Genomic DNA, 7,772 nt, shown 5'->3' with positions numbered 1-7,772 from the left:
AGTGTCAAGGTGATTCTTATTTCTTCCCACACCTAATTTCCTCTATGAGTGTCAAGATTTTTAAAACTGATCCATATATTCCTGTTCAAGATTTTGCTTCTGACTGGGAGTATTAATCAAATAGTGAGTTTATATGGTATAAGAAACCAACAGTAACGAAAAATGAGTTTTTAAATAGAAAAATATCTCTTTCTTATAGAAGTTCTAGTGTGCCTATTGAATAAAGTTGAAAAGCTAAAGAAAACCAGATAATAAAAAAGGCATTTTATTGATAATCCAAGAAGTATATACAAATTATATCTTTAGGCAGGTACAATGACCAAATAAAGATTAGTTAATGCTATATGACTTAACTACCTCTTTTTCAACAGATTACTTCATACAATAGATTTTTTTAAGACTTTTTCAGAGAAGTTTCAGGTTCACAGCAAAATTGAGAATATACAGAGATTTCCCATATACCCCTGTCCTCACACATGCATAGCCTCTCCCATAATCAACATTCTCTACCAGAGGGCTACATTTGCTACAATTTGATGAACCTACATTGACACATCATAATAAACCAAAGCCCACAGTTTGCATTGCAGTTAACTCTTGGTGTTATACATTCTATGGGTTTAGACAAATGTATATGCCATGTAACCATAATTATGGAATCATACGAAGTAGTTTCAGTGCCCTGAAAATCATCAATGCTCCAACTATTCCTCCCTTCAACCTCTGGCAACCAAAAATCATTTTATTGTTTCCATAATTTTGCCCTTTCCAAAGTGTCATATAGTTAGAATTACACAATTTGTAACCTTTTGACGCTGGATTCTTTCACTTAGTGATATGCATTTAAGATTTCTCTATTTCGGGGCGCCTGGGTGGCTCAGTTGGTTAAGCGACTGCCTTCGGCTCAGGTCATGATCCTGGAGTCCTTGGATCAAGTCCTGCATCGGGCTACCTGCTCGGCAGGGAGTCTGCTTCTCCCTCTGACCCTCCCCCCTCTCATGTGCTCTCTCATTCTCTCTGTCTCAAATAAATAAATAAAATCTTAAAAAAAAAAAAAAAATTTCTCTATTTCATTTCATGGCTTGATAGCTCATTTCTTTTTGGGATATACCACAATTTATTCATTCAGGATATCCTGACTGCTTCCAAGTTTTGACAATTAGGAATATAGATGCTATAAACATCTGTGTGTAGGTTTTTGTGTAGATAAAAAGTTTGGGTAAATTCCAAGAGGCAGGATTCTTGGATCATATAGTCATAGTGTGTTTAATTTGTAAGAAACTGCCAAACTGTCTTCCAAAGAGGCTGTGCCATTTTGCATTGCCACCAGCCTATTTGTAATCAGGTTGTTTGTTTTTTGTTGCTGAAGTTTGAGTTCTTTGTATATTTTGGATAATTTTCCTTTATTAGATGTGTCTTTTGCAAATATTTTCTCCCAGTCTGTAGCTTGTCTTCTCATTCTCTTGACATTGTCTTTTACAAAGCTCAAATTTTAATGAAGTTCAGCTTATCAATTATTTCTTTCATAGATTGTGTTTTTGGTGAAGTGTTTAAAAAGTCATTGTAATATCCAAGGTCATCTAGATTTTCTCCTATGTTACTTTGTAGAAGTTTTATAGTTTTGCATTTTATATTTAGCTCAATCTGTTTTGAATTAATTTTTGTGAAGGGTGTAAGGTTTGTGTCTAGATTTTCCTTCTTTCCTTTCTTTCCTCTCTATCTCTATTATCTCTTTCTTTTCTTTATTTCTTTTTCTTTCTCTCTTTCTCTCACTTTCTCTCTCTCTTTCTCTCTTTCTCTCACTTTCTCTCTCTCTTTTTCTTTCTTGGATGTGGATGGCTAATTGTTCCAGAACCATTGATTGAAGAGACTATATTTGCTCCACTTTATTGTATTTGCTCCTTCATTAGAAATCAGTTGACTATAAGGATCTATCACTGGGCTCTCTATTCTCTTCCATTTATATCTTTGTCTGTTCATTTGCTGATACCATGCTGTCTTGATAACTATAATTTTATAGTAAGTCTTGAAGTAGGGTAGTGTGAGTATTGTGTTGGCTATTCTTGGTCTTTTGCTTCTCCATATAAATGTTACAATCAGTTTATTGATATCCAAAAAATAACTTGCTGAGACTTTGATTGGAATTGCATTGGATTTATAGATGAAGTTGTACAATGTTTTCCCTCACATGTTTATAGCTTTATGAAATATGAGTCATACTGGAAAAGTTCTAGATCTGGACTAATAGAGCTTTTTGAAGTGATGAAAATGTCCTATATCTTCATGCTAAAACTGTGCAATCCACTAGCCACATGTGTCTACTGAGCACTTTTTTTAATTTGTATTTATTTAAATTTGAGCATACTTGATATAAAATGTTACATTAGTTTCAGGTGTACAAGTTAGTGATTTGATAAGTTTATACATTATGCTGTGTTCACCACAAGGATAGCTACCATCTGTCCCATTATATTCCTACTGAAGTATCATTGACTGTATTCTTTATGCTCCACTTGTTATTCCCATGACCTACTCATTCCATAACTGGAGTCCTATATCTCCCTCTCCTCTTCACTGGTTTTGCCCTTCACTGATTTTGCCTCCTGGAAATCATCAGTTTGTTCTATTTATAGTTTTGAATCTGCTTTTTGTTTGCTTATTTTTTTAATTTAATTATGTTAATCACCATAAATCATTAGTTTTTGATGTAGTGTTCCATGATTCATTTTTTGCGTATAACACTCAGTGCTTATTCGTTTTTAAAAGATTCCATTTATGAGTGGATTCATATGGCATTTGTCTTTGTCAGTCTGACTTATATCACTTAGCATAATCCCCTCTAGGTCCATCCATGTTTTCTCAAATGGCATGACCTCATCCTTTTCTGTGACTGTGTAATATTCCTGTGTGTGTGTGTGTACATATTATCGTTCATCTGTTGATAGACACTTAGTTTGCTTCCATGTCTTGGTTATTTTAAATAATGCAGCAATAAACATTAGGGTACATATATCTTTTCCAGTTAGTGTTTTCGTTTTTCCTAGGTAAATACCCAATAATAGAATTATTGGATCATATTGTATTTCTATTTTTAACTTTTTGAGGAATCTCATACTGTTTTCCACAGTGGTTGCATCAATTTACATCCCCATCAATAGTGCATGAAGGTGCTAGAATGTCTAGTACTATGTTGAATTTAAGTAGTGAGAGTGGACATCCTTGTCTTGTTCTGAACTTAAAGGAAAAACTCTCCATTTTCCCCCTACTGAGGATGATGTTAGCTGTGGGTTTTTATATAAGGCTTTTATTATGTTGAGGTATGCTGCCTCTAACCACATTTTGTTGAGAGTTTTTACATGAATGGATGTTGAATATTGCCAAATACTTTTTCCTGCATCTATTAAGATGATCATATGATTTTTTTTTAAAGATTTTATTTATTTATTTGAGAGAGAGAGAATGAGAGACAGAGAGCACGAGAGGGAAGAGGGCAGAGGGAGAAGCAGACCCCCCCGCTGAGCAGGGAGCCCGATGCGGGACTCGATCCCGGGACTCCAGGATCATGACCTGAGCCGAAGGCAGTCGCTCAACCAACTGAGCCACCCAGGCGCCCGATGATCATATGATTTTTATCCTTCATTTTGTTGATGTGGTGTATGACATTGGTTGATTTGTGAATACTGAACCATCCTTGCATCCTGGGAATAAATTCCACCTGATCACAGTAAATGATTTTTTTAATGTATTGTTGTATGTGGTTTGCTAATATTTTGTTCAGAATTTTTGCATCCCTGTTCATCAAGGATATTAGCCTGTAGTTTACTTTTTTGTGATGTCTGTGTTTGGTGTCAGGGTAATCCTGGCCTTATAGAATGTATTTGGAAACTTTTCCTCCTGTTCCATTTTTTGTAATAGTTTGAGGAGACTAGGTACTAACTCTTCTTTAAATGTCTTGTAGAATTCACCTGAATAAATATTGTTCTTGATTCTCTGATTAACCAAGAAATATTCCCATTAATTAAAAAGTTAAAAAATACTAGTTTTCAATTTTCAATATTTTCAATGTAAAATATTCTTTTCTTTCTTTTTCTTTTTTTTTTTTTTAAAGATTTTATTTATTTGAGAGAGAGAGAAAGCATGAGGGGGGGAGGGTCAGAGGGAGAAGCAGACTCCTCGCTGAGCAAGGAGCCGGATGCAGGACTCGAACCCGGGACTCCAGGATCATGACCTGAGCCAAAGGCAGTCGCTTAACCAACTGAGCCACCCAGGCGCCCCTTTCTCTCTTCTTTCTTTCTTTCTTCCTTTCTTTCTTTCTTTCAGAGAGAGAGAGAGTGAGAGAACAAGTTGGGGGAGGGGTAGAGGGAGAGGAGAGAGAATCCCAAGCAGACTCTACTCCAAGTGCAGAGCCCGATATGGGGCTCAGTCTCACAACCCTGAGAGCATGATCTGAGCCAAAACCAAGAGTCAGATTCTTAACCGACTGAGCCACCCAAGTGTCCCTCAATGTAAAATATTCTTATCAACATTTAAGCAATTACTTTTCAGATAGCCATATTAATGTCAAAGATACTACCAACATTGGTACACATAGTCATGGAGGCATTATGGAAAATAATAAGCTTTCCTTGGTTGGTCATTGTAAACTTTTTCCTAGGAATTTCAAGAAATAAATTTCTAAATTATTTAAAAGTTAAGTAAATAAAGATTCAATTATTCTGGGTTGCTAAGTAACAGTAAATAGATTTTTTTCCCCAACAAGGAATGATGGGGTTTTCTTGTTTCATTATTCTGTATTTAGATACCTTAGGACTTTTTATGGTATTTTTGATCATTTTTATTTTTATCATAAACCAATATTTTAAAATCATGAAGAGATTTTTAAACATTTCTTGGTATTGAGTATAGCTGTATTTATTTAACAAATGAGAAATCTCAGAGATATAGTTTAAATTTATGTAAGAAAGCCAATACAAGATGAAATTTAATCATGAAGTTTTAGGTATTTAACTACCATAAAACAATACATTAGAAACACTAGCAAATATTAAAGCAGTGGGGCTGATTTAATGCTCTCCTCAGAATAAGTCATTCATAACATTTAAACAACATCAACTTTACACATACTCTTTTTCAAGAACGTAGGATAGCTGACAGAAAATAGAGACAAACTTTATAATGTGGAATTTATGAATTTAATCAATTATAAAGTATTAATTTACCCATGCTATGCTAAATATTGTGGAGTATACATCAGAAAATAAGGTGTCCTCAGAGTGTAAAATCATTGAGGGCTCATTTGTCAAATATCTCTTGAATTCTGACAAGCACCATTCAAGCAGTGGTTGAGTGTCTGAGGATAAACCACACTGAGCTCATTAATATCAAGTTTCTTTTATTCTTCCAAGCACCTTTTGAACAAAGGTTGTATGTCAGAAACTATTAATAAAAATGTTTCAAAGTGATTTATTCCTAGAAAATGATATTTAGTTGAAAGTAACTCTATAGTTCTTAACTGAATGGCCACTTGACTGGAGAAAAGACAAAATAAACCAAGGAAATATGTTATTAAAATGACTCATTAAAAATGTTGCCACAATGACCTGTTTTTCAACAAATTCTTCCTTACTGAATGCCCATTATGAGCACACAAGTTGTGAATAAAAATTAAAGGTATTCTTATATCCTTAATGTATATATGTTAAGCTGGCTTAACTATTATTCACTTGACATTTTTTTTTAAGATTTTATTTATTTAATCATGGAACACTTCATCTAGAACTAATGATGTAATGTATGGGGATTAACATAAGAATAAAAAAAATAGGAAATGAGGGTAATTCTAAACAAAACAAAACAAAAAAAGATTTTATTTATTTATTTGACAGAGAAAGAGCACAAGCAGAGGGAGTAGCAGAGGGAGACGGAGAAACAGGCTCCACGCTGGCAGGGAGCCTGATGCGGGGCTGCATCCCAGGACTCTGGGATCACAACCCGAGCCTAAAGCAGATGCTTAACTGACTGAGCCACCCAGGTGCCCCTTGACATTTGTTTATTAAGCATTCACTATATTTAATTACTCTTCTGATAACAAAAATATGAACACGAAATTACATTGATATCAAACTCTGGGACCATATTACCTAATTTGATACTTTTCATAATATTTTGAAATAAGTCAAATTATTACTCTTATTTGCTAAGATTGTGGTACAGATTAGTTAACTGTTTTTTTTTAAGATCACAGAGCTAGTGACTGATAGCTTTAGACATTTCACAAAACCATGGAACATTTCTGTCACTGCAAGGATTCTTCGTGTTGCCTTTTAATAACAAAACCCAATTCCCTGCTGCTAACTTCTATCCTTAACCCCTGGCAATCACTAATCGGTCCTCTATTTCTATAATTCTTTTCAAAAATGTTGTATAAGTGGAAGCATGCATAGGATTGGCTTTCTCCACGCAGCATAACTCTCTGGAGACATCCACCCAAGTTGTATATATAATTTCTTCATGTTCTTGAGTAGTATTATATGGTATGGGTGTACCAAAGTTTGCTTAAATATTCACTTGTTGAAGAACATCTAATTTTTTTCTTGTTCTTGGCTATTATTAACCTCTAGTCATCCAGGGACAAGGTTTTATGTGACTATAGTCTTTATTTCTCTAGGACAGATGCCCAGAAGAGCAACTGCTGGTTTATTTTATCACAGCTGCTTTTTGTAAAAGAAATTGCCAGACTGTTTTCCATTGTGATTGTCCCATTTTACCTACCCATCAGAAATGTATGAGGGATCCAGCTTCTTTGCTTCTCACTAGCATTTAATGTTGTCACTATTATTTTAGCAATTCTGATAGATATGTAGAAGTAGTTCATTGTGACCTTAATTTGCATTTCCCAAATGGCCAATTATGTTGAACATCTTTTCAAGTGCTTATTTGCTCTCTGTATCTCTTTAATGAAATGTCTGTATCTTTTGCCCATTTTCAAATAGGATTTTTTTTTTTCATTTTTGAGGTTGGTGAGTTCTTCATATATTTTAGATATTAATGCAGATCGTAATTTGTAGTTTGTCTCTTCATCCTCTTAACAGGACCTTTTGTGGAGAAAAATTAATTTGGTTAATTTAATCATTATTTGGCATTCAAGAACTCTCTACCTAACCTAGATTTCAAATTATTTTTTTCTAAAAGTTTTACACTTTTACTATTTAAATTTAAGTTAGTGACTCATATTGAGTGTTCTCCATATAAAGTGTGAGCTTTAGGTCTGGTTTATTCATTTATTTTTCTCTTTGGATAGCCAGTTCTTCACCATGTGTGGTAGGCTATACTTCCATGTTGAATTGCTTTTGTACCGTTATAAAAAAAAAATTACTTGGGCATATTTGTGTGGTTTTATTTCTAGATTCTCTATTTTTATCAATTGACATATGTATATAGCCCTTTGCCAATACCACACAAATTAGCTATATAATCTTTAAATCTCATGGATTAATTTCTCCCATGTCAACTATTCTAGTTCACTTTCCATTCCATATAAGTTTTAGAATAATATTATTTTGTATACAAAAAAATTTATATTTTTGTATACAAAAAAGTCTTGCTAGGATTTTTTTAGGGATCGTGTTAATCCCACATAAAAATTTTATGGAGAATTTACATTATCTCTATGTTCAGTTTTTCTAGAATATGAATTATAGTATGTCCCTCCTTTTATATAGATCTTCTTTGATTTCTTTCATCATCATTTTCTAATTTTTACCATATAAGAT

This window comes from Leptonychotes weddellii, chromosome 2, assembly GCF_054177405.1.
Source record: "Leptonychotes weddellii isolate Sample4059 chromosome 2, ASM5417740v2, whole genome shotgun sequence".
In the NCBI taxonomy this organism is placed as follows: Eukaryota; Metazoa; Chordata; class Mammalia; order Carnivora; family Phocidae; genus Leptonychotes; species Leptonychotes weddellii.
Note: the sequence above shows the minus strand (reverse complement) of the source record.